A 27,825-nucleotide genomic window follows, 5' to 3' on the forward strand; every position below is an offset into this window, starting at 1 on the left:
TCAGCATTTCATATAATGCTGGTTTGGTGGTGATAAACTCCTTTAGATTTTTTTTTGTAAAGCTCTTTATCTGTCCTTCAATTCTAAATGATAGCTTTGATGGGAAGAGTAATCTTTGTTGCAGGTCCTTGCTATTCATCACTTTGAGTATGTCTTGCCACTCCCTTCTGGCCAGCAAAGTTTCTGTTGAGAAATCAGCTGGCAGTTGTATGGGCATTCTCTTGTAGGTAACTAACTGCTTTTCTCTTGCTGCTTTTAAGGTTCTTTTATATATATATAAAGGAATATAAAATAAAAATATAAATATAAAATAAAAAAGAATATACATTTTATATATATATGAAATCTTTATTGTTCAGATCATTACAGGTGTTCCTCATTTTTTCCTCTCTTAGCCCCCTCCACCTGATTCCCCACCTCACCCTATGCCCTTACCCCTGCCACTGTCTTCATCTAGGTGTAAGATTTTTGTCCAATCTCTTCCCACACCCCACAAACCCCTTTCCCCCTGAGAATTGTCAGCCCACTCCCTTTCTATGTCCCTTTCTCTATTATATTCACCAGTCCATTCTGTTCTTCAGATTTTTTATTCACTTGATTTTTAGATTCACTTGTCGGTAGGTATGTATTTGATGTCTTTTTGTTGTTCATAGTTTTTACCTTTACCTTTTACTTATTCTTTTTAAAAAAAAAATAAATTTTGGCGTCGCCGAAGGGTCACCTAAGGGGATGAAGGGGCCTGAGTCGCTTGGGGCTGACAGTGGGGACTGCAGGTGTCCCCACTCCTGGAGCGTCTGCAGGGAGGGGAGCCTGGCCTGGTCTTCAGGATGCCAGGAGAGCCGCCCTGATGGACTCCCACGCTCGCGAGGGGGCAGCCCGGCCTGGAGGAGTCACCTGGACTAGGGGGCGGGACATCTCCGGAGCCAGGGCTCCCCGAGACCTCGTTAACTACCATGTTTCCCCGAAAATAAGACCTACTTACAGGTTTCCTTCTGAGTGAAATATAAGGCATCCCCCCGAAAATAAGGCCCCCCTAGGCTAAACATGAGAGATTTGGTCCACTGATTCTGAAAGAAATGGAGTCACAAGAAATTCACCAGGAAATTCAGGAATTGGATTGTTATGATGATGTTCCAGAAGATGATGACATGATTGTCATTGAATAAATGAGTAAATTTTTAAATAAATAAATAAATAAATAAATCTTTATTGTTCATATTATTACAAATGTTCCTCATTGCCCCCCCCCCTCCGTTGCTCCCCTCCACCAGGTTCCCACCCCACCCTCTGCCCTTTCCCCACCCCCCATTGTCCTCATCCATAGTGCACAGTTTATGTTCAGTCTCTTCCCACATCCCCACTCCTTTTCCCCCGAGAATCATCAGTTCACTCCCCTTCCATACCTCTGATTCTATTATATTCACCAGTTAATATTGTTCATCAGATATTTTTTTTTAATTCCCTTGGTTTTTAGATTCACTTGTTGATTGTTGTTCATAGTTTTTATCTTTATTTTTTTTCTCTTCCGAAAGAACCCCCTTCTGCAATTCATATAATTCTGGTTTGGCGGTGATGAACTCCTTTAGCTTTTTTTTTTTTTTTTTTTTTTTTTTTTTTATTAGTGAAGCTCTTTATCTGGCCTTCGATTCTGAGTGATAGCTTTGCTGGGTAGATTATTTTTGGCTGTAGGTTCTTGTTATTCATCACTTTGAATATTTCTTGCCATTCCTGTCTGGCCTGCATGGTTTCTATTGAGAAATCAGCTGACAATCATATGGGTGCTCCTTTATAGGTAACTACCTGCTTTCTCTTTCTGCTTTTAATATTCTCTCTTTGTCTTTTGCTCTTGGAATTTTAATTATGATGTGTCTTGGTGTGTCTTCTTTGGATTCCTTTTGTTTCGGGTTCTGTGTGCTTCCTGGACTTGTAAGTCTAATTCTTTCACCAGGTGGGGGAAGTTTTCTGTCACTATTTCTTTCAGTATGTTTTCGATATCTTGCTCTCTCTCTTCTTCTGGGTCACCCATAATTCTGATGTTGGTTCGCTTGAAGTTGTCCCAGAAGTTTCTTACATTATCTTCAACTTTCTGGATTCTCTTGTCTTCTTGCTTCTGCGGAGGAGTTGTCTTCTGGCTCTTTATGTTCCAAATCTTTGACTTGCTTTTTGCGATCTTCCATTTTGTTTTGAGGACTCTGTATAATATTTTTTATTTCAGACAATGTATTCTTTATTTCTTGTTGATCCCTTATTATTTCTTGTTGATCCCTTTTCATCTCCTCATAGGTCTTATCAACCTTTTCTAGGAAATTCTTGAAAAGCCTTATAAGCGTGGTTTTGAACTCTATATCCAGTCTCTTCTTTTCCTCCATTTCTTTTGTTTGTGATCTATTTCCTTGTCTCGGCATTTTCACAGCTTCCTTGAGTTGTTAGGGTGGCTTTGTGTTCTAAGGTGTCCTATATGGTTCAGTGAGTCAGCCTCCCAGTTACCTGAGGTGGACAGTCTTCATGTAGCCTTTTGTGGGTTCTGTGTGCAGTCTTGTTGTTAAGCCTTGCTTGTTGTTGGTATCATTGGAAAGCGTTGATCTCTAAGCCAATTGGCTATGAGGATTAGAAGTCTACTTCTTCTTCTTAAAGAATACCCTTCAGCATTTCATGTAATCCTGTTTTGGTGGTGTTGAACTCCTTTAGCTTTTTCTTGTCTGTGAAGCTCTTTATCTGACCTTCAATTCTGAATGATAGCTTTGCTGGGTAGAGTAATCTTGGTTATAGGTTCTTGCTGTTCATCACTTTGAATATTTCTTGCCACTCCCTTCTGGCCTGCATAGTTTCTGTTGAGAAATCAGCTGACAGTCGTATGGATACTCCCTTGTAGGTAACTGTTTTTCTCTTGCTGCTTTTAAGATTCTCTCTTTGTCTTTTGCCCTTGGCATTTTAATTATGATGTGTCTTGATGTGGTCCTCTTTGGATTCCTCTTTTTTTGGGTTTTGTATGCTTCCTGTACTTGTAAGTACATTTTTTTCATCAGGTAGGGAAAGTTTTTTGCAATTATTTCTTTCAATAATTCTTAGATATCCTGGTATCTCTTCTTCTGGAACCCCCCAAATCCAAATGTTGGTGTGTGTAAAGTTGTGCCAGAGGCTCCTTACACTATCCTCACACTTTTTTAAAATTTTAATTTAATTTTTATTCTTTTATTAAATTATTATCTGTTTACATATCTTACCATTGGCCCCCCCCATACATACCCTCCCTCCCCAGTGTTTTGTGTCCATTGGTTGTACTAATATGCATGTATACAAGTCCTTCGGTTGATCTCTTATCTTCCCCAGATCTCCCTACCCTCCCTGCTGTAATTTGACAGTCTGTTTGTTGCTTTACTTCTTTATATCTATCTTTTGGTTCATCAGTTTATAATGTTCTTTATTATCCATAAATGAGTGAGGTCATGTGGTGTTTCTCTTTCATTGAATGGCTTATTTCACTCAGCCTGATGTTCTCCAATTCAATCCAGGTTGCTGCAAATGATGAGAATTCCTTGCTTTTTATGGCAGCATAATATTCCATTGTGTAGATATACCATAGTTTTTTGATCCAATCATCTGCTGACTGGCACCTAGGCTGTTTCCAAATCCTAGCTATTGTAGATTGTGCTGCTATGAACATAGGGGTGCATATATCCTTTCTGATTGGTGTTTCTAGTTTCTTGGGATATATTCCTAGGAGTGGGATTACTGGGTTGAATGGGAGTTCCATTTTCAGTTTTTTGAGGAAACTCCACACTGCTCTCCACAGTGGTTGCACCAGTCTGCATTCCCACCAGCAGTGCAAGAGGGTTCCTTTTTCTCCGCAACCTCGCCAACACTTGTCGTTTGTTGATTTGTTGATGTTGGCCATTCTGACAGGTGTGAGATGGTACCGCATTGTTGTTTTGATTTGTATCTCTCAGATAATTTGTGACTTTGAGCATGTTTTCATGTGCCTCTTGGTCTTCCTTCTGTCTTCTTTTGAAAATATTCTATTTAGGTCCATCGCCCATTTTTTAATTGGATCATTTAGTTGTATAAGCTGTCTGTAGATGTTGGAGATTAAACCTTTATCAGTGATAACAGTTGCAAATATGTTCTCCCATACAGTGGGCTTTCTTGTTGTTTTGTTGATGGTTTCTTTTGCTGTAAAAAAGCTTTTTATTTTGATGTAGTCCCATTTGTTTACTTTCTCTTTAGCTGCCATTGCCCTCGGGGAAGTATCAGTGAAGAAGTTCTTTTGGCATACATCTGAGATTTTGCTGCCTGTGGATGCCTCTAGTATTTTTATGGTTTCCAGTCTTATGTTTAAGTCCTGTATCCATTTTGAGTTTATTTTTGTATATGGTGTAAGTTGGTGATCCAGTTTCATTCTTTTGCATGTATCTGTCTGATTTTCCCAACATCATTTATTGAAGAGACTGTCTTGACTCCATTGTATATTTGTGCCTCCTTTGTCAAATATTAATTGAGCATAGCGATTTGGGTTGATATCTGGGTTCTCGATTCTATTCCATTGATTTATATGTCTGTTCTTGTGCAAGTACCAGGCTGTTTTGAGAACAGTGGCTTTGTAATACAGCTTGAAATCTGGTAGTGAGATCCCTCCTACTTCACTCTTCTTTCTCAGGATTGCTGTGGCCATTCGGGGTCTTTTATTATTCCAAATGAACTTTTGAAGAGTTCTTTCTAGGTCAGTGAAATATGCCATTGGTATTTTAATGGGGAGTGCATTGAACCTATAGATTGCTTTGGGAAGTATGGACATTTTGATGATGTTGATTCTACCAATCCATGAACATGGTATGTTCTACCATCTGTTTACATCTTCCTCTATCTCTTTTTTCAGTGTCATGTAGTTTTCTGAATATAGGTCCTTTACTTTCTTAGTTAAGTTTATTCCTAGGTATGTTAATTTTTTTGGTGCAATGGTAAATGGAATTGCTTTTTTAATCTCTTTTTCTCTAAGTTCACTGTTGGTGTATAGAAATGCCATAGATTTCTTGGCACTAATTTTGTATTTGCTACATTGCCAAATTCATTATTAAGTCAATTAGTTTTTAATGGAGTCTTTTGGTTTAATTATGTAAATATCATGTCATCTGCAAATAAGGATAACTTTACTTCTTCTTTTCCAATTTGGATGCCTTTTATTCCCTCTTCTTGTCTAATTGCAATGGCTAGTACTTCCAGTGCTATGTCAAACAGGAGTGACGAGAGTGGGCATCCCTGTCTTGTTCCTGTTCTTAGAGGGAATGGTTTTAGTTTTTGCCCATTGAGTATGATGTTGGCTGTGAGTTTATTATACATAGCTTTTATTATGTTGAGGTATGATCTTTGTACTCCCACCTTGTTGAGAGTTTTTATCAGGAAAGGGTGTTGGATTTTATCATATGCTTTTTCTGCATTGATATGACTATATGATATTTATCTTTAAATTTGTTTATGTGATTTGTGGATATTGTACCATCCTTGCATTCCTGGAATAAATCCTACTTGGTCATGGTGTATGATCTTTGTGATGTTCTGCTGGAGCCAATTTGCTAGAATTTTGTTGAGGATTTTGGCATCTATGTTCATGGGGGATATTGGCCTATAATTCTCTCTCTCTTTTAAAAAAATATATATATATTTTATTGATTTTTTTTAAAGAGAGGAAGAGAGAGGGATAGAGAGTCAGAAACATCGATGAGAGAGAATCATCGATCATCTGCCTCTTGCACACTCCCTACTGGGGATGTGCCCGCAATCAAGTACATGCCCCTGACCAGAATCGAACCCGGGACCTTTCAGTCTGCAGGCCAATGCTCTATCCACTGAGCCAAACCAGATTCAGCTGGCCTGTAATTCTCTTTCATTGAGTTGTCTTTATCTGATTTTGGTATTAGGGTGATGCTGGCTTCATAGAAGGAGTTTGGAAGTGTTCCTTCCTCTTGGATTTTTTGGAATAGTCTGAGGAGGATAGGTTTTAGTTCTTCCTTGAATGTTTGGTAAAACTCTCCTGTGAAGCCATCTGGCCCTAGGCTTTTGTTTGCTGGAAGCTTTTTGATGACTGTTTCAATTTCTTCCCAAGTCACTGGTCTATTGAGATTTTTAGATTCTTCCTGATTGAGTTTTGGAAGGTTATATTTTTCTAGGAATATGTCCATTTCCTCCACGTTGTTCAGTTTGTTGGAATAGAGTTGTTCGTAGTATTTTGTAACAATCCTTTGTATTTTGGCGGGGTCTGTTGTTAATTCACCTCTTTTGTTTCTGATTTTGTTTATTTGGGTCCTCTCTCTTTGTTTCTTGGTTAGCCTATTTTGTTTATCCTTTCAAAGAACCAGCTCTTGGTTTTGTTGATCTTGTGTATTGTTTCTTTGGTCTCTATGTCGTTTATCTCCGCTCTGATTTTTATTATTTCCTTCCTTCTGTTTACACTGGACTTTTCTTGTTGCTCTTTTTCTAACTATTTGAGTTGTAGAGTTAGATAATTTGTTACCATTTTTTATTGTTTTTTGCAATAGGCTTGTAGGAATATGAACTTCCCTCTCTTGCTGTGTTCCATAGATTTTGGATTGTTGTGTTTTCATTGTCATTTGTTTCCAGGATGTTTTTAATTTCTTCCTTGATTTATCTGGTAACCCAGTCCTTGTTTAATAGCATGCTGTTCAGTCTCCATGTGTTTGATTTCTTTGGATTATTTTTAATGTAGTTAATTTCCAGTTTTATGCCACTATGATCTGAGAAAATGCTTGATATGATTTCTATCTTCTTGACGAGACTTTGCCTATGTCCCAACATGTGGCCTATCTTTGAAAATGACCCATGTGCACTTGAGAAAAATGTATATTCTGTGGCTTTGGGGTGAAATGTTCTGAAGATGTCGATTAATTCCATTTGGTCCAGTGAGTCATTTAGGATTGATAATTCTTTGCTGATTTTTTGTTTAGAAGATTTGTTCAAAGGTGACAGTGGGGTATTGAAATCTACTATGATTGTATTGCTATTAATCTCTCCCTTAATGTTCTCCAGCAGTTTTTTTTTTAAATGTATTTGTGTGCTCCCATATTGGGTGCATATATATTTACCAGGGTTATTTCTTCTTGTTGGATTGCTCCCTTTAGTATTATGAAGTGGCCTTCATTATCTCTTGTTATGTCCTTCACTCTGAGATCTAATTTGTCAGATATAAGTATGCTACCCCAGCTTTTTTTTTCATTACCATTCGCCTGGAAAACTTTTTTCCATCCCTTCACCCTCAGTCTGTGTGTGTCTTTTTTTCTGAAGTGGCTTTCTTGTAGACAACAGATATATGGGTCTTGTTTTCTTATCCAATCTGTTACCCTACATCTTTTTATTGGAGCATTTAATCCATTTCCATTTAAAGTTATTATTGATAGGTACTCATTTGAAGCCATTTTTATTCTATACCCCTGTGTTCCTTCTTCACTTTCTATTTCTTTATCTTTACAGTAGACCCTTTAGCATTTCTTGCATTTCTGGTTTGGTGGTGATAAATTCCCTTAGTCTGTTTTTTGTCTGTGAAGCTCCTGATTTCACCTTCAATTTTGATTGATAGCCTTGCTGGGTACAGTATTATTGGATTCAATCCCTTCCTTTGCATGACTTTGTATATTTCATCCCATTCCCTTCTGGCCTGATGAGTTTCTGTGGAGAAATCAGTTGCTAGTCTGATGGGGGATCCTTTATATGTAACTTTCTGTCTCTCTCTGGCTGCTTTTAAGATTCTTACTTTGTCGTTGGTGTTTGCCAGTTTAGTTATAACGTGTCTTGGCGTCAGTCTTCTGGGGTTCATTTTGCTTGGGACTCTGAGAGCATCTTGGATTAGTGTGGGTTTTTTCTTCTCTATCTCAGGAAAGTTTTCTGTCATTATTTCTTGAAATACGTTTTCCATATCTTCCTCAGTTTCCTTTCCTTCTGGAACCCATATTATTTTAATATTGTTTGTTTTGTATTGTCCCAAAGTTCTTTTAGGCTCTCCTCCTGCTTTTGAATTTTTTTTTTTTCCAGAAGCTGCTCTAATTGGGTATTTTTTCCCATCTTGTCTTCTAGCTCACTGATGCAGTCCTCTGCTTCTTCTAGTCTACTCTTGATGTTTTTTATTGAGTTCTTTACAGTAGCAATGTCATTTTTATTTCTCCTTGGTTCTTCTTCATTTCCTCTTGGTTCTTACTCATATTGTCAAATTTGTCTTCCATTCTTTTTAGCCATCTTATGATCATTACTCTTAATCCTTGTTCTGGTAGGTTGCTTGCCTCTAACTCATTTACTTCCTTTTCTGGTGATGCCTGCTTTTCTTTCATATGTGGGCTGTTTCTTTGTCTCCCCATGATTTCTCTTTTCAGGATGTCTGGTTATGTAGTTCTCTTTCTCCTGTCCAAATTTCGAATATGGACTAGGAAACAGAAGCACGAGAAAATGAGACTTTTATTAAGATTTCAGAGCAGGCGCCCATTGTCTATCCTCACACTTTTGGATTCTTCTTTCTTTCTGCCTCTCTGGTTGGGTGTTTTTTGGTTCCTCATATTCCAGATCTTTGGTGTGACTCTTGGGGTACATTGATCTACAGTTGAGTTTCAGTATATTCTTTATTTTAGACAGTGTAAGCTTAATTTCTGACTGGTCCTTTTCTATTTTTATTTATTTTTTTTTTTTTGCATTCTCATTAAGGTCCTTGAAGGTCTCTTCAAGTTTCTCAGCAGTTTTTAGAAGATTCTTGAGTAACCTTATAAATGTGATTCTGAACTCTTGTGTTGTCCAGTACTTTACTTTCCTCTATCCCATTCGTGACATGCTTCTGTGTCTACGCATTTTGTTTGTCTCCCTGTGTTGATGGAGCAGCTTAGTGTGGTAGGTGACCTATAGCAGCGTTTTTCAACCGCTGTTCCGCGGCACACTAGTGTGCCGCGAGATGTTGCCTGGTGTGCCGTAGGTGCAGACAAGACAAGAATTTTATAATTTTTCACTATTTTGTTTACTTAATATTTCATAATAAAGTAATTATAAAATACTTTCTTTGTGTTTATTTGATTCCTATTCAAGAGAATTACTTTATATATAGTCAATATAGGCACAGAGTTAAATTTTTTAACATTTTCTAATGGTGGTGTGCCTCGTGATTTTTTTCATGAAACAAGTGTGCCTTTGCCCAAAAAAGGTTGAAAAACACTGACCTATAGGGACCAGTAGCTCAGCTTCCCCAGTCACCCAAGGTGGTTGCTCTTGATAGACCCCTTTGTGGACTGAATGCAAAGTCTTGGTGTAGTTAAGCTTTGATTGCTGTTGGTACACTGGGAGGAATTGACTTCCAGGTCAATTGTCTGTGAGGACCCGCTATGTCTATAATGGAAGAACTGCTGCTCTGGAGACACGCTTATGATGCAGGCTTTGTTTCAATGGGGCTTTGGTGCTGAGTCCACCTCCCAAATGTGTCACTTATGGATGTGAGGAGTTGAAATATGGTCTCACACTGACCACTCGGTACACTGGCCTCTGGATTTCCAATGGGGTGCAATTCAGCTACTGTCTGAGGCCACCCTGCAGGGGCTTCAGTGAGAGCCACAGTCCTCTCCTCCCTGCTTGGAGCTTGGAAGCTCTGGAGCTGTTTACACCAGGTTTCAAGTTTGCTAGGTTAAACTGCAATAGAGAAGGCCATTCATATGCAAAAGCTGCTGTTTGGAGCTTGGATGTGTTTGTAGATTGTACGGGGCGGAGTCTCAGGGTGGAGTCTCAGGGCATCACTAGGCTAGGTCATGGCAAACAGGGATGGCTCCTAGTCAGCGGTCTCTGTCTCTCTGACCACGTTCCAGCGTCTTGCGCCCCAGCACAGCAAACAATTATTTTTGAGTGCAGCTCTGCAAGCAAGCTACCCTCGCTTTCTGACCCGATGGCAGACAGTCCAGCCTCTCCCCAGAAACTGGATTTCAGAGAGATCGGGAGCTTGTCTCTCTTTGGGTTGAAGAAAGCAACTCCCCTCGCCAGTCAGGATCCGCAGCCAACCCATATTGCCTGCACGCCCCCGAACCTCAGTTTTTCAGCACTTGTGCCCTGAATGCTCCTTTCTCTTTCAGTCTAGTTGTAGAGCTTCCTCTCAGCCAGCTTTCCCATGGTTCTGGGTGATAGATGTTTTGTCTTTTAGTTGTAGTTTTGAAATTGTTGTGAATGGCAGCAATTTAGGTGTGTTTGCCAGTCGCCATCTTGGATCTCTTCAAGATGCTTTCTTGGTACTTAACCCTTGACATTTTAATTACTATGTGCCTCTTGGGTTCCTCTTTTTTAGGACCCTTTGCTCTTCCTGGACTTGTAAGTCTATTTCTTTCACCAGGTGGGGGAAGTTTTCAGTCATTATTTCTTCAAATAGATTTTCAATATCTTACTCTCTCTCTCTGCTTCTGGCACCCCCATAATGCGAATGTTGATACGTTTGAAATTGTCCCAGAGACTCCTTACACTATCTTCATATATTTGGATTATTTTTTAAAAAAATGTATATCTGGGTTCCTCTTTTTTTTTTTTTAATATATTTTATTGATTTTTCACAGAGAGGAAGGGAGAGGGATAGAGAGCTAGAAACCTGGTCACCCCTTATTGTCCCCCCTGCTGGCCTGGCTGACCCCAACTGCCCCTCTCCCCTGCTGGCCTGATCACCCCTCACTGCCTCTGTATGCCAGCCTGATCACTCCTAACTGCCCCCTCCCTGACAGCCTGGTTGTTCCTACCTGTCCTCCCTGCCAGCCTGGTCACCCCCAACTTCCCCCCCTGGCGGCCTGGTTGCCCCAACTGCTCTCCTCGTCTGGTTGCCCCCAAATGCACCCCCCCCACTGGCCTGGTCACTCTAATAGCCCCCCCACCAGCTTGGTCACCTCTTACTGCCCCCCCCCCCATTCTGGCCTGGTTGCCCCCAACTGTCCCCCTGCTGACCTGGTCACCCCATGCAGCCTGCTGTTCAGTTGTTTGGTATTCCTCACTGCCCCTCCAGCAGCCTTGTCGCCCCACACAGCCTGCTGTTCAGTTGTTTGGTTGTACCTCACTAACCCCCCTGCTGGCCTGGTCATAGGAACCCATCTTGTGAGGGTGTGAGGGTTAATTTGCATATTACCTCTTTATTATATAGGATATTTCCATGCGTTCCAGCTTGCTTTCTGGGGATGTTTTATTTATTTATTTATTTATTTATTTATTTATTTATTTTTTATCATCCTCATTACCATTGTTATTCATAGTATTTGCTGTTATCCTTTGTCTAGGCATGTCTATCTGTCTATATCAATGGCCTATATAGCAGCTGCTTTTCTGCTGTTCTCCTGTAGATGGCACTGAATCACAAGATTTATTATTATTATTATTATTATTATTATTATTATTATTATCTGTTATCTCCCAGACTTGACCTATATGGCTTCTGTAAGACAGTACAGTGATGCTAGTTGGGGGTGGGGTTTGTTTTGCCTTCACTGTAATGGTGACCCCTGAACTCTATGGTGTCTCCCCAAGAACCCCACCTGGGGACCAGCCACAGAGAAAAGCAGCTGTTCTCCTGCAGCAGGTCTTGGTTTACAGACAAGGTGCTCCTTGACTGGGCTCTAAAGGCAACGGGAGGTGAGTTTGGGAGTCCAGGTGGTTCCGTCAGGGCTCTGTGGTTCCGTCTCTTTGTCTGAAACACCACCACCCAGCCTGAGGGTGGAGAGCCACACGGGGCTCTGCCAGTCTGCAGCTCCGTCACTGTTTGCTCCTGCTGGTCTGCCCCCCACTCCTGGTCCTCTGCCCTGCCCTCTGGCTGAAGGAAGTGCCTGCTACCGCCCGCTGCCGCCCCTCCAGGATGAGTGCCTGTGGGCCGTCCGCACTTCCTCCCTCCTCGCCTCCCTGCTGACTCCCGGGTGCCCACCTTCAGATGCTCAGTGCTCAGGCCTCTGGGCATGCCCTGCATCGAGCAGGGAATTCTCGGTGGGATTACAGTTGGTTAACTTACTGACGTTTCAGGGGGAGAGGCTGAGGGGATCGCTCACGCCACCATTGCTCAGGTGTTACTCAATTTTACTTTATTTACAATGTGTGTCTCCAAGGCATCCCTTTTTACCCAGTGAGACGGATGGCACTTCGGCCTGCCAGGATATGTTTCTGCTCAGGGATTTTAGGGTGTGTGGTTCATAGTAATTAAAGCTGAATGTACTGACCATCCACCGAGGGCCGGGTCGCAGGTTCGATCCTCGGTGTGCAGGAGGCAACCAATCCATGTTTTTCCTCTCATATCCCTCCCCCCCCTCTCTCTGTCTCTCTCTCTCTCTGTCTCTGTCTCTCTTCTCACCTCCCTTGCTCATTCCCTTCTTCTCTCTCTAAAAACCAATGGAAAACAGCCCAGGTGAGGACTAATGGGAAAGGGAAGGGGGGCTGGCCTCAGCCCCAAGGGGAAGGCCCACAGCAGGGTTTCTCCTCCCCCCGCACCCCAGCCCCGCTTTCCAGTGTCTGTTTCACTCTCAGGACGAGCTCTGGTCACTTCCCAGGCTGCCTGCGATGGGACCGGAGCCCTTTGTCCCCCCACCCCCGTGCTGCGGCTGAGAGCCAGCGGAGGCTGAGAGCCAGCTGGCAGGGCCCGTGCCCTGTCCATGTTTGGAAGGGCTGTTCCCGCTGACCCGCCGGTGGGGGCAGGCCGCCTCTCTGAGTGACAGGTGCTGTTCTCCTCCCCCCTTAGCCCTGACCCCGGCCTGGAGGAACGCAGACCCTCGGGAGCACCCGGGTCCGAGGGGCAGGTGACATGGGGACACAGACTGACCACAGCACCTCACACCTCGCGGTGCATTCAGACTCATTGCAGCAGATGCAGGCGAAGCGGAGGACGATCTGGAAGGAGGTGGAGGAGAGCAAAGAGGGTCTGAGAGAGAAGTCCCTTACTGCATTTACTCTAAGGAGCAACCACTGTTCTGACACACCCCCCCCCCCCGCCTCCCACCCTCACCCCCTGCCTCCTGCCACCCACTCCCTGCCTCCCTCCCCTATCCCCTGACTCCCTCCACACACACCCTGACTCCCTCCCACCTCCCCCTGCCTCCCACTCCCTGTCTTCCTCCTCCCTCCCTCTTTTCCCCTCCTCCCACCCCCTGCCTCTCTCCCCTCCCCCTGCCTCCCTCCCTCCCCGGAGCCTCCTTCCCTGGAGCCTCCCTCCCCGGAGCCTCCTTGGCCCCTGCACTGCTCTCTCCTCCCTTTTCCGGCCTCTGGCCATGCTTGCTCTCTGTTGTGCCAGCATTCTGTCCTTCTCCCCAAATTCACACACAGGTCACTCTGTTCAGACCCCAGTCCACCCCGGTGCTCGGGCAATGGGCCTCTCGTGGTCGGGAGGCCACGCTGTGGTCTCCGTGGACAAGGCGTGGTGGCTGCCTCACTTCTCCCCTCCTTCCCATGTGCTTCCACATCCTCCGACTGCGTTTGCTGGGTGTTGTCTCCATTCCAGGTCCAGTCTAGGCACTGGGGGCCACAGAGAGCTTGGCGCTGGGGGTCACGGAGGGCTGGGTACAGGGGCTGAGGGACTAAGTGACTGATGAGGTTCCCTGCCACTCACTGGGCTGCTGGGGTGAGAAGGCTCTAGGAATGCGGTCCATTTTCTACCTCTGGCCCTGCACCTCTGCTTCAGCTGCTCCTGTGGGCCCCCATCCATGTAGGCCTCCCATCCACTAGGGCCCCATCCACGTGGCCCCCATCCACATGGGCCCTCATCCACGAGGTCCCCAACTACGTGGGGCCTCCAGGGAGGGAACAGGCCGAGTGGCCAGGCGTTCAGCTGGGCGGGCAGGTGGGCAGACAGGAGGGTTTGGATTGGAGGTTGGATTGGAGGTTGGATGGAGGTTGGATTGGAGGTTGGATTGGAGGTTGGATGGAGGTTGGATGGAGGTTGGATTGGAGGTTGGATTAGAGGTTGGATGGAGGTTGGATTGCAGTTTGGATGGAGTTTGGATTGGAGGTTGGATTGGAGGTTGGATTGGAGGTTGGATTGCAGTTTGGATGGAGGTTGGATTGGAGGTTGGATTGGAGGTTGGATTGGAGGTTGGATGGAGATTGGATTGGAGGTTGGATTGGAGGTTGGATGAAGGTTGGATTGGAGGTTGGATTGGAGGTTGGATGGAGGTTGGATGGAGGTTGGATTGGAGGGCGAATTGGAGGTTGAATTGGAGGTTGGATGGAGATTGGATTGGAGGTTGGATTGGAGGTTGGATTGGAGGTTGGATGGAGGTTGGATTGGAGGTTGGATTGGAGGTTGGATTGGAGGTTGGATTGCAGTTTGGATTGGAGGTTGGATTGGAGGTTGGATTGGAGGTTGGATGGAGGTTGGATTGGAGGTTGGATTAGAGGTTGGATGCAGTTTGGATTGGAGGTTGGATTGGAGGTTGGAATGGAGATTGGATGGAGGTTGGATGGAGGTTGGATGGAGGTTGGATTGGAGGTTGGATGGATGTTGGCTGGAGGTTGGATTGCAGTTTGGATTGGAGGTTGGATTGGAGGTTGGATTGGAGGTTGGATTGGAGGTTGGATGGAGGTTGGATTGGAGGTTGGATTGGAGGTTGGATAGAGGTTGGATGGAGGTTGGATTGGAGGTTGGATTGGAGGTTGGATGGAGGTTGGATTGGAGGTTGGATTGGAGGTTGGATGGAGGTTGGATTGGAGGTTGGATTGGAGGTTGGATTGGAGGTTGGATGGAGGTTGGATGGAGGTTGGATTGCAGTTTGGATTGGAGGTTGGATTGGAGGTTGGATGGAGGTTGGATTGGAGGTTGGATTGCAGTTTGGATGGAGGTTGGATTGGAGGTTGGATTGGAGGTTGGATTGGAGGTTGGATTGCAGTTTGGATGGAGGTTGGATTGGAGGTTGGATTGGAGGTTGGATGGAGGTTGGATTGGAGGTTGGATGGAGGTTGGATGGAGGTTGGATGGAGGTTGGATTGGAGGTTGGATGGAGGTTGGATTGGAGGTTGGATTGGAGGTTGGATGGAGGTTGGATTGGAGGTTGGATGGAGGTTGGATGGAGGTTGGATGGAGGTTGGATTGGAGGTTGGATTGGAGGTTGGATTGGAAGTTGGATTGCAGTTTGGATTGGAGGTGAGATTGGAGGTTGGATTGGAGGTTGGATTGGAGGTTGGATGGAGGTTGGATTGGAGGTTGGATGGAGGTTGGATTGGAGGTTGGATGGAGGTTGGATTGGAGGTTGGATTGGAGGTTGGATGGAGGTTGGATTGGAGGTTGGATTGGAGGTTGGATGGAGGTTGGATTGGAGGTTGGATGGAGGTTGGATTGGAGGTTGGATTGGAGGTTGGATGGAGGTTGGATTGGAGGTTGGATTGGAGGTTGGATTGGAGGTTGGATTGCAGTTTGGATGGAGGTTGGATTGGAGGTTGGATTGGAGGTTGGATTGCAGTTTGGATTGGAGGTTGGATTGGAGGTTGGATTGGAGGTTGGATGGAGGTTGGATTGGAGGTTGGATTGGAGGTTGGATTGGAGGTTGGATTGCAGTTTGGATGGAGGTTGGATTGGAGGTTGGATTGCAGTTTGGATTGGAGGTTGGATTGGAGGTTGGATGGAGTTTGGATTGGAGGTTGGATTGCAGTTTGGATGGAGGTTGGATTGGAGGTTGGATTGGAGATTGGATTGGAGGTTGGATTGCAGTTTGGATGGAGGTTGGATTGGAGGTTGGATTGCAGTTTGGATTGGAGGTTGGATTGCAGTTTGGATGGAGGTTGGATTGGAGGTTGGATGGAGGTTGGATTGGAGGTTGGATTGGAGGTTGGATGGAGGTTGGATGGAGGTTGGATTGGAGGTTGGATGGAGATTGGATTGGAGGTTGGATTGGAGGTTGGATGGATGTTGGATTGGAGGTTGGATTGGAGGTTGGATTGGAGGTTGGATTGGAGGTTGGATTGGAGGTTGGATTGCAGTTTGGATGAAGGTTGGATTGGAGGTTGGATTGGAGGTTGGATTGCAGTTTGGATTGGAGGTTGGATTGGAGGTTGGATGGAGGTTGGATTGGAGGTTGGATTGCAGTTTGGATGGAGGTTGGTTTGGAGGTTGGATTGGAGGTTGGATTGCAGTTTGGATGGAGGTTGGATTGGAGGTTGGATTGGAGGTTGGATTGCAGTTTGGATTGGAGGTTGGATTGGAGGTTGGATGGAGGTTGGATTGGAGGTTGGATTGCAGTTTGGATGGAGGTTGGATTGGAGGTTCGATTGGAGGTTGGATTGCAGTTTGGATGGAGGTTGGATTGGAGGTTGGATTGGAGGTTGGATGGAGGTTGGATTGGAGGTTGGATGGAGGTTGGATGGAGGTTGGATTGGAGGTTGGATGGAGGTTGGATTGGAGGTTGGATTGCAGTTTGGATTGGAGGTTGGATGGAGGTTGGATGGAGGTTGGATTGGAGGTTGGATTGGAGGTTGGATGGAGGTTGGATGGAGGTTGGATTGGAGGTTGGATTGGAGGTTGGATGGAGGTTGGATTGGAGGTTGGATTGGAGGTTGGATGGAGGTTGGATGGAGGTTGGATTAGAGGTTGGATGGAGGTTGGATTGGAGGTTGGATTGGAGGTTGGATGGAGGTTGGATGGAGGTTGGATTGGAGGTTGGATTGGAGGTTGGATGGAGGTTGGATTGGAGGTTGGATTGGAGGTTGGATTGGAGGTTGGATTGGAGGTTGGATGGAGTTTGGATCGAGGTTGGATTGGAGGTTTGATGGAGGTTGGATTGGAGGTTGGATTGGAGGTTGGATGGAGGTTGGATGGAGGTTGGATTGGAGGTTGGATTGGAGGTTGGATGGAGGTTGGATTGGAGGTTGGATTGGAGGTTGGATGGAGTTTGGATCGAGGTTGGATTGGAGGTTTTATGGAGGTTGCATTGGAGGTTGGATTGGAGGTTGGATGGAGGTTGGATGGAGGTTGGATTGGAGGTTGGATTGGAGGTTGGATGGAGGTTGGATTGGAGGTTGGATGGAGGTTGGATTGGAGGTTGGATTGCAGTTTGGATTGGAGGTTGGATGGAGGTTGGATTGGAGGTTGGATTGGAGGTTGGATTTGAGGTTGGATGGAGGTTGGATGGAGGTTGGATTGGAGGTTGGATTGGAGGTTGGATTGGAGGTTGGATGGAGGTTGGATTGGAGGTTGGATTGCAGTTTGGATGGAGGTTGGATTGGAGGTTGGATTGGAGGTTGGATTGGAGGTTGGATTGCAGTTTGGATTGGAGGTTGGATTGGAGTTGGATTGGAGGTTGGATGGAGGTTGGATTGGAGGTTGGATTGGAGGTTGGATGGAGGTTGGATTGGAGTTGGATGGAGGTTGGATTGGAGGTTGGATGGAGGTTGGATAGGAGGTTGGATGGAGGTTGGATTGGGAGGTTGGATTGGAGGTTGGATGGAGGTTGGATTGGAGGTTGGATGGAGGCTGGATGGAGGTTGGATGGAGGTTGGATTGGAGTTTGGATGGAGGTTGGATTGGAGGTTGGATTGGAGGTGAGATTGGAGGTTGGATTGGAGGTTGGATTGGAGGTTGTATGGAGGTTGGATTGGAGGTTGGATGGAGGTTGGATTGGAGGTTGGATGGAGGTTGGATTTTGGAGGTTGGATTGGAGGTTGGATGGAGGTTGGATTGGAGGTTGGATTGGAGGTTGGATGGAGGTTGGATTGGAGGTTGGATGGAGGTTGGATTGGAGGTTGGATTGGAGGTTGGATGGAGGTTGGATTGGAGGTTGGATTGGAGGTTGGATTGGAGGTTGGATTGCAGTTTGGATGGAGGTTGGATTGGAGGTTGGATTGGAGGTTGGATTGCAGTTTGGATTGGAGGTTGGATTGGAGGTGGGATTGGAGGTTGGATGGAGGTTGGATTGGAGGTTGGATTGGAGGTTGAATTGGAGGTTGGATTGCAGTTTGGATGGAGGTTGGATTGGAGGTTGGATTGCAGTTTGGATGGAGGTTGGATTGGAGGTTGGATTGGAGATTGGATTGGAGGTTGGATTGCAGTTTGGATGGAGGTTGGATTGGAGGTTGGATTGGAGGTTGGATGGAGGTTGGATGGAGGTTGGATTGGAGGTTGGATTGTAGGTTGGATTGTAGGTTGGATTGCAGTTTGGATTGGAGGTTGGATTGCAGTTTGGATGGAGGTTGGATTGGAGGTTGGATGGAGGTTGGATTGGAGGTTGGATTGCAGTTTGGATGGAGGTTAGATTGGAGGTTGGATTGGAGGTTGGATTGGAGGTTGGATTGGAGGTTGGATGGAGGTTGGATTGGAGGTTGGATGGAGGTTGGATTGGAGGTTGGATTGCAGTTTGGATGGAGGTTAGATTGGAGGTTGGATTGGAGGTTGCATTGGAGGTTGGATTGGAGGTTGGATGGAGGTTGGATTGGAGGTTGGATGGAGGTTGGATTGGAGGTTGGATTGGATGTTGGATTGGAGGTTGGATTGGAGGTTGGATTGGAGGTTGGATGGAGGTTGGATTGGAGGTTGGATTGGAGGTTGGATGGAGGTTGGATTGGAGGTTGGATTGGAGGTTGGATGGATGTTGGATTGGAGGTTGGATTGGAGGTTGGATTGGAGGTTGGATTGGAGGTTGGATTGCAGTTTGGATGAAGGTTGGATTGGAGGTTGGATTGGAGGTTGGATTGCAGTTTGGATTGGAGGTTGGATTGGAGGTTGGATGGAGGTTGGATTGGAGGTTGGATTGCAGTTTGGATGGAGGTTGGTTTGGAGGTTGGATTGGAGGTTGGATTGCAGTTTGGATGGAGGTTGGATTGGAGGTTGGATTGGAGGTTGGATTGCAGTTTGGATTGGAGGTTGGATTGGAGGTTGGATGGAGGTTGGATTGGAGGTTGGATTGCAGTTTGGATGGAGGTTGGATTGGAGGTTGGATTGGAGGTTGGATTGCAGTTTGGATGGAGGTTGGATTGGAGGTTGGATTGGAGGTTGGATGGAGGTTGGATGGAGGTTGGATTGGAGGTTGGATGGAGGTTGGATGGAGGTTGGATTGGAGGTTGGATTGAGGTTGGATTGGAGGTTGGATTGCAGTTTGGATTGGAGGTTGGATGGAGGTTGGATGGAGGTTGGATTGGAAGTTGGATTGGAGGTTGGATGGAGGTTGGATGGAGGTTGGATTGGAGGTTGGATGGAGGTTGGATGGAGGTTGGATGGAGGTTGGATTGGAGGTTGGATGGAGGTTGGATTGGAGGTTGGATTGGAGGTTGGATGGAGGTTGGATGGAGGTTGGATGGAGGTTGGATTGGAGTTTGGATTGGAGGTTGGATTGGAGGTTGGATTGGAGGTGAGATTGGAGGTTGGATTGGAGGTTGGATTGGAGGTTGGATGGAGGTTGGATTGGAGGTTGGATTGGAGGTTGGATGGAGGTTGGATTGGAGGTTGGATTGGAGGTTGGATGGAGGTTGGATTGGAGGTTGGATGGAGGTTGGATTGGAGGTTGGATTGGAGGTTGGATGGAGGTTGGATTGGAGGTTGGATTGGAGGTTGGATTGGAGGTTGGATTGCAGTTTGGATGGAGGTTGGATTGGAGGTTGGATTGGAGGTTGGATTGCAGTTTGGATTGGAGGTTGGATTGGAGGTGGGATTGGAGGTTGGATGGAGGTTGGATTGGAGGTTGGATTGGAGGTTGAATTGGAGGTTGGATTGCAGTTTGGATGGAGGTTGGATTGGAGGTTGGATTGCAGTTTGGATGGAGGTTGGATTGGAGGTTGGATTGGAGATTGGATTGGAGGTTGGATTGCAGTTTGGATGGAGGTTGGATTGGAGGTTGGATTGGAGGTTGGATGGAGGTTGGATGGAGGTTGGATTGGAGGTTGGATTGGAGGTTGGATTGTAGTTTGGATGAAGGTTGGATTGGAGGTTGGATTGTAGGTTGGATTGTAGGTTGGATTGCAGTTTGGATTGGAGGTTGGATTGCAGTTTGGATGGAGGTTGGATTGGAGGTTGGATGGAGGTTGGATTGGAGGTTGGATTGCAGTTTGGATGGAGGTTAGATTGGAGGTTGGATTGGAGGTTGGATTGGAGGTTGGATTGGAGGTTGGATGGAGGTTGGATTGGAGGTTGGATGGAGGTTGGATTGGAGGTTGGATTGGATGTTGGATTGGAGGTTGGATTGGAGGTTGGATTGGAGGTTGGATGGAGGTTGGATTGGAGGTTGGATTGGAGGTTGGATGGAGGTTGGATGGAGGTTGGATGGAGGTTGGATTGGAGGTTGGATGGAGGTTGGATTGGAGGTTGGATTGGAGGTTGGATGGATGTTGGATTGGAGGTTGGATTGGAGGTTGGATTGGAGGTTGGATTGGAGGTTGGATTGCAGTTTGGATGAAGGTTGGATTGGAGGTTGGATTGGAGGTTGGATTGCAGTTTGGATTGGAGGTTGGATTGGAGGTTGGATGGAGGTTGGATTGGAGGTTGGATTGCAGTTTGGATGGAGGTTGGTTTGGAGGTTGGATTGGAGGTTGGATTGCAGTTTGGATGGAGGTTGGATTGGAGGTTGGATTGGAGGTTGGATTGCAGTTTGGATTGGAGGTTGGATTGGAGGTTGGATGGAGGTTGGATTGGAGGTTGGATTGCAGTTTGGATGGAGGTTGGATTGGAGGTTGGATTGGAGGTTGGATGGAGGTTGGATGGAGGTTGGATTCTAGGTTGGATTGGAGGTTGGATTGCAGTTTGGATGAAGGTTGGATTGGAGGTTGGATTGTAGGTTGGATTGTAGGTTGGATTGCAGTTTGGATTGGAGGTTGGATTGCAGTTTGGATGGAGGTTGGATTGGAGGTTGGATGGAGGTTGGATTGGAGGTTGGATTGCAGTTTGGATGGAGGTTAGATTGGAGGTTGGATTGGAGGTTGGATTGGAGGTTGGATTGGAGGTTGGATGGAGGTTGGATTGGAGGTTGGATGGAGGTTGGATTGGAGGTTGGATTGGAGGTTGGATGGAGGTTGGATTGGAGGTTGGATTGGAGGTTGGATGGAGGTTGGATGGAGGTTGGATGGAGGTTGGATTGGAGGTTGGATGGAGGTTGGATTGGAGGTTGGATTGGAGGTTGGATGGATGTTGGATTGGAGGTTGGATTGGAGGTTGGATTGGAGGTTGGATTGGAGGTTGGATTGCAGTTTGGATGAAGGTTGGATTGGAGGTTGGATTGGAGGTTGGATTGCAGTTTGGATTGGAGGTTGGATTGGAGGTTGGATGGAGGTTGGATTGGAGGTTGGATTGCAGTTTGGATGGAGGTTGGTTTGGAGGTTGGATTGGAGGTTGGATTGCAGTTTGGATGGAGGTTGGATTGGAGGTTGGATTGGAGGTTGGATTGCAGTTTGGATTGGAGGTTGGATTGGAGGTTGGATGGAGGTTGGATTGGAGGTTGGATTGCAGTTTGGATGGAGGTTGGATTGGAGGTTGGATTGGAGGTTGGATTGCAGTTTGGATGGAGGTTGGATTGGAGGTTGGATTGGAGGTTGGATGGAGGTTGGATGGAGGTTGGATTGGAGGTTGGATGGAGGTTGGATGGAGGTTGGATTGGAGGTTGGATTGAGGTTGGATTGCAGTTTGGATTGGAGGTTGGATGGAGGTTGGATGGAGGTTGGATTGGAGGTTGGATTGGAGGTTGGATGGAGGTTGGATGGAGGTTGGATTGGAGGTTGGATGGAGGTTGGATGGAGGTTGGATGGAGGTTGGATTGGAGGTTGGATGGAGGTTGGATTGGAGGTTGGATTGGAGGTTGGATGGAGGTTGGATTGGAGGTTGGACGGAGGTTGGATGGAGGTTGGATGGAGGTTGGATTGGAGTTTGGATTGGAGGTTGGATTGGAGGTTGGATTGGAGGTGAGATTGGAGGTTGGATTGGAGGTTGGATTGGAGGTTGGATGGAGGTTGGATTGGAGGTTGGATGGAGGTTGGATTGGAGGTTGGATGGAGGTTGGATTGGAGGTTGGATTGGAGGTTGGATGGAGGTTGGATTGGAGGTTGGATTGGAGGTGGGATGGAGGTTGGATTGGAGGTTGGATGGAGGTTGGATTGGAGGTTGGATTGGAGGTTGGATGGAGGTTGGATTGGAGGTTGGATTGGAGGTTGGATTGGAGGTTGGATTGCAGTTTGGATGGAGGTTGGATTGGAGGTTGGATTGGAGGTTGGATTGCAGTTTGGATTGGAGATTGGATTGGAGGTGGGATTGGAGGTTGGATGGAGGTTGGATTGGAGGTTGGATTGGAGGTTGAATTGGAGGTTGGATTGCAGTTTGGATGGAGGTTGGATTGGAGGTTGGATTGCAGTTTGGATGGAGGTTGGATTGGAGGTTGGATTGGAGATTGGATTGGAGGTTGGATTGCAGTTTGGATGGAGGTTGGATTGGAGGTTGGATTGGAGGTTGGATGGAGGTTGGATGGAGGTTGGATTGGAGGTTGGATTGGAGGTTGGATTGCAGTTTGGATGAAGGTTGGATTGGAGGTTGGATTGTAGGTTGGATTGTAGGTTGGATTGCAGTTTGGATTGGAGGTTGGATTGCAGTTTGGATGGAGGTTGGATGGAGGTTGGATTGGAAGTTGGATTGGAGGTTGGATGGAGGTTGGATGGAGGTTGGATTGGAGGTTGGATTGGAGGTTGGATGGAGGTTGGATTGGAGGTTGGATTGGAGGTTGGATGGAGGTTGGATGGAGGTTGGATTGGAGGTTGGATGGAGGTTGGATTGGAGGTTGGATTGGAGGTTGGATGGAGGTTGGATGGAGGTTGGATTGGAGGTTGGATTGGAGGTTGGATGGAGGTTGGATTGGAGGTTGGATTGGAGGTTGGATTGGAGGTTGGATTGGAGGTTGGATGGTGTTTGGATGGAGGTTGGATTGGAGGTTGGATGGAGGTTGGATTGGAGGTTGGATTGGAGGTTGGATGGAGGTTGGATGGAGGTTGGATTGGAGGTTGGATTGGAGGTTGGATGGAGGTTGGATTGGAGGTTGGATTGGAGGTTGGATTGCAGTTTGGATTGGAGGTTGGATTGCAGTTTGGATGGAGGTTGGATTGGAGGTTGGATTGTAGGTTGGATTGGAGGTTGGATTGCAGTTTGGATTGGAGGTTGGATGGAGGTTGGATGGAGGTTGGATTGGAGGTTGGATTGGAGGTTGAATTGGAGGTTGGATGGAGGTTGGATGGAGGTTGGATTGGAGGTTGGGTGGAGGTTGGATGGAGGTTGGATTGGAGGTTGGATGGAGGTTGGATTGGAGGTTGGATTGCAGTTTGGATTGGAGGTTGGATGGAGGTTGGATGGAGGTTGGATTGGAGGTTGGATTGGAGGTTGGATGGAGGTTGGATGGAGGTTGGATGGAGGTTGGATTGGAGGTTGGATGGAGGTTGGATTGGAGGTTGGATTGGAGGTTGGATGGAGGTTGGATGGAGGTTGGATTGGAGGTTGGATGGAGGTTGGATTGGAGGTTGGATTGGATGTTGGATGGAGGTTGGATTGGAGGTTGGATTGGAGGTTGGATGGAGGTTGGATTGGAGGTTTGATTGGAGGTTGGATTGGAGGTTGGATGGAGGTTGGATCGGAGGTTGGATTGGACGTTGGATTGGACGTTGGATTGCGCGCCTGGAGCAGAGCTGCCTCCGCCCTGAGGTCCCGGGCCGCCTGGCTGCTGTGCTGGTCTGGACCATGAAAGACTGTGGGTTCAGGGCTGTCCCCCTGCACCCCTGCTCTCTCAGATGCAGCATTTGTGCAAAACTGGGAGAATGTCGGCCTTCGTGGGGGATAAGGCAGCCCAAAGGCAGCGAGTGGGGCCCTCCCAGGCCCCTGAGGGCGTGGCCTGAGTGGGGCCCCGCGAGGGCCTGGCCTGATGGGCCCAGCAGGCTCCCCTGCTCTTCAGGGGCACGGCCTCGGGCAGGTCCCAGCCAGCGGCTCTCAGGAGAGCATCGGGCTCACCCTGCTGCTGCCCGGGGCCTGTCCCCCCGCCTGCCTCCTCCGTCCTCCCTCTGCACCTGCCCTGAGCCGCTGACGGCCCCCAGCTCCCCCAGCTCCGTCCTCCCGGGACCGGGCTTCCCGAAGGAACAGTCCCCTTGTGTGGGGTTTGCCCACGAGCGGGGATCCCCGATCCTGGCTCCAGGGTTCCTAACCTGTCCTCGCCGGCGGTAACACGGGTGGGCGCAGAGAGCACGGAGATGCACGTGGGCCTGGCTGCGGCTCCGGGCGCTCCAGGCGGGCCCTGGGGAAGGCACGTGGGCCCCCTCCACCCACGCAGGGCCCCACCCACAGGGCCCCTCCATGTGGGCACCCGGCCCCGCTCCGGCGGCAGAACCAGACACCGCGGGCACTTCCTCTCCTCTTCCCACGGCAGTGGAAAGCACCCGCGGTGTGTGTGCTGCGCGGCCCCTGTGTGCTGCGTGGCCCCTGTGTGCTGTGCGGCCCCCGCCTGCAGGCCCTGCGGCGTTCCCGCTCCTGCGGAAGCAGCGGACACAGCTCTCACCGCACGGCCTGCGGGGTCCCTGGGCGTGGTTTGGGGAAACTTTATGCTTAAGAAAGATGTGCAGTCTGTTACAACGTGGACCTTCACCTCGGAGGGGTGACAGTGCAGACACACAGCTGACCCCAATGAGTGTGTCTAAGGCGGGCAGAGAGCCGTGACGCCTGTGCGTGTGCTGCCTTCCACACGGAGCCCGGCGCGCGCGGCCGTGGGGACCGGACGGGCCTTTGGACACTTTGCTCGATGCCGCCTGCCCTGGGCCGTGGGAGACGGCGGGCCTCGCACAGCGGGCAGGGCCAGGAGTGAGCGGCACAGACACGCGGGGCCGGCTGGCGTGCTCTCCCCGAGGACCACGTGGCCGCGGGGCCAGGGCGGGTCGCTGGCGGCCTGGGACTGCGGGCAGTCTGGGACCTCACGCGCTCTGATGGCCCGGAGTGTGGAGCAGCCGTTTCCACGGAGCTGTGGGGCCTGGCCTCAGGGACTGTCCTCTCCGTGGCCCTCACTGGGCAGCAGCCACCTCGTCCCCGTGTCCCCGTGTCCCCGTCCGCCGTTCCACAGGGGCCGGGGTGGCAGCTTCCAGATGTCGTGGCAAAGGGTGCATCCGTGACTGGAGCCACAGTCTCATCGAGGGTCCTGCCGGGCAGAGGCGAAGAGCCTGCCTTCGGTGGCCCCGGGGCAGGGAGGGGAAGGTCTGGTTCGGAGAGCGTGCCAGCATGCCCGTCTGTACCGGGTGAGAGCATGTTAAATGTCTGACACCCGGCGCCCCGAGCTGTTTCTCCGCCCGCGGAGCGCGTCCCCGGAGGGGAAGGGCTTGGGCAGAGGTGGGCTGTGGCACCTGCCTTTTCCGGTGGGGGTCCCCGAGAGAAACCCCGTCGGAAACCTGACTGCTCGGCGCGAGGAGATGTGCGGGCACGGTAGCCACGCGGCGAGAGGGAGGACAGCCCCTGGCCCTCTGGCCCCACTCCACCCGGGACGGGCTGCCCAGTGAGCTCAGCCCGCAGCCTCGGCCCGCTCACCCGACAGGACACAGCTTCTCTGCTTACCTCGCCCCCCGGAGCCCATGCCTGGGAGGCCGGGTGGCCGCTGTGGCCGGTCCTCTGTGGCAGTCACTGACCCCTGACCCTCCCGCCCTGTGGATGCCTCTGTGCGCCTCCAGCCTGCAGCGGGCACCGCGCTGACTCTGTGAGCGCTTTCAGCTCCGAGAAGGCAGCTGAGAGTGAAACAGATAGGCTCTCACACCATGTACGTGTACACACGTGGTTGTACGTGTGTACACGCATGGCGTTAAAGTGGAGGCACCGCTTGAGGGAAGCAGACTTCTCCTCCAGCTGCGAGGAAAAGGAGAAGCTGATGTGCAGGGTGAACAGCGCCTCCTCTGCCCCTGCTGCCCGGGGCACTGCCCCCAGCTCTCCGCTCCCCCTCACTGCGGCCCTCACAGAGCTGCAGGCACATCCCAAGTGCAGGGCCTCGGCCCGGATTTCCCAGCAGTGAGGTCACCTCACCGTGGCGGGCAGCCAGTGAGCATCTGGGTCAGGGCTGACGGGTTTATGGAGTTCTGGCTGTTCCCTCCTCAAGGTCAGCCACGCGGGGAGATAGCTGTTTATTTAGAAGTTGCTTAGAAGTTATTTTTATTTTTGTCAGTTATATTTTAAAGCATGAAAAATTGGCAGACATAGGAGCAAAACTGACCCTGGACTTGAACCTTGCTTCTTTAACGTGGAATGACATGTGACAGAGCTGTTTCTGGGGTGTTCTGTTTGCACTCAAATATGGGATGCTTAACCCCTATGTTCATGGCAGCACAATTGTAATAGCCAGGATCTGGAAACAGCCCAAGTGCCCATCAGCAGATGAGCGGATATAAAAAGCTGTGGTATGCCAAAACCGGTTTGGCCCAGTGGATAGAGCGTCAGCCTGCGGACTGAAGGGTCCCAGGTTCGATTCCCGTCGAGGGCATGTACCTTGGTTGCGGGCACATCCCCAGTGGGGGGTGTGCAGGAGGCAGCTGATGGATGTTTCTCTCTCATCATTGTTTCTAGCTCTCTATCCCTCTACCTTCCTCTCTGTAAAAAAATTAATAAAAGTATATTTTTTTTAAAAAGGAAAAAGCTGTGGTACAGTTACACCGGTGAAAAAGAAGGTTCTCTTACCCTTTGAGGCAGCATGGAGGGGCCTGGAGAGCACTGTGCTGAGTGATAGAAACCAGTCCGAGAAAGACACGTATCACATGATCTCACTCTCATGTGGAATCTAACGAACAAAATAAACTGATGAATAAAATAAATTCAGAGACCTAGAAACATGGAACAGACTGTGGAATCTTAGAGGGGGAGGGTGGGTGTGTGGGAAGAGATCAACCAAAGACCTGAATGCCTAGATGCATAACCCGTAACACAGCCATAGCCAACAGGAGGGGGGAGCCTGGGGCGGGGGGGGGGGGGGCAGGAGGAGGTCACCGAGGGAAAAGGGGGCATAGGTAATATTTCCAACAATAAAGATTTAAAAGCAAATAGACACTGAGTGCTCAGCACAGGGAAAAGCGTGAGGGCCTCCTCTGTCTCAGCGACGTCTTCGTCTGCTTTTAGTTAACGGCACTGGGGCCGTGTGTGTGGAGTCTCGAGCGAGGGCTCCTGTTTTTGTTGTTGTTGTTTTTAAACAACATGAAATTTGTGCAAGGAGGGAGGGGGTGGTGGTGTCCCTCAGCCCAGCCTGCACCCTCTCCAATCTGGGACCCCTTGAGGGATGTCCCACTGCCCTCTCACAATCCAGGACTGCTGGCTCCCAACTGCTCGCCTGCCTGCCTTCCTGATTGCCTCTGTTTCTGCCTGCCAGCCTGATCACCCCCTAACTATTCCCATGCAAGCCTGATTGATGTCTAACTGCTCCCCTGCCAGCCTATTTGCCCCCAACTTCCCTCTTTTGCCAGCCTGGTCACCCCTAACTACCCTCCCCTGCAGGCTTGATAGCCCCCAACTGCCCTGACTTGCAGGTCTGGTGCCTCCCAACTGCCCTCCCCTGCTGGCCATCTTGTGTCCATATGGGGGCAGGATCTTTGACCACATGGGGGAAGCCATATTGTGTGTTGGAGTGACAATCAATTTGAATATTACTCATTTATTAGATAGGATAGAGACCTGGTGCATGGGTGGGGGCCAGCTGGTTTGCCCTGAAGAGTATCCCGAATCAGGGTGGGGGTTCCCTTGGGGTGTGGGGTGGCCTGGGAGAGGGGCCTGTGGTGGTTTGCAGGCCAGCCACACCCCCTGGTGACCCAAGCAGAGGCCCTGGTATCTGGAATTTATTTACCTTCCACAATTGAAACTTTGTAGCCTGGAGCGGAGCCAAGCCTCTTGCTTGCTCTGGTGCTGCTGCC

The 27,825-nt window shown here is 48.4% G+C and overlaps 1 protein-coding gene across 1 annotated transcript in view; it reads left to right on the top strand.

Moving 5' to 3' along the window:
• Positions 1-27,825, top strand: part of SYNPO2 (synaptopodin 2) — a 137,708-nt gene that overhangs the window by 58,948 nt on the left and 50,935 nt on the right. The gene's annotated exons all lie outside the window — the stretch shown is intronic.

The sequence above is a fragment of the Pipistrellus hanaki genome, assembly GCF_964339955.1.
Source record: "Pipistrellus hanaki genome assembly, chromosome: 5".
In the NCBI taxonomy this organism is placed as follows: domain Eukaryota; kingdom Metazoa; phylum Chordata; class Mammalia; order Chiroptera; family Vespertilionidae; genus Pipistrellus; species Pipistrellus hanaki.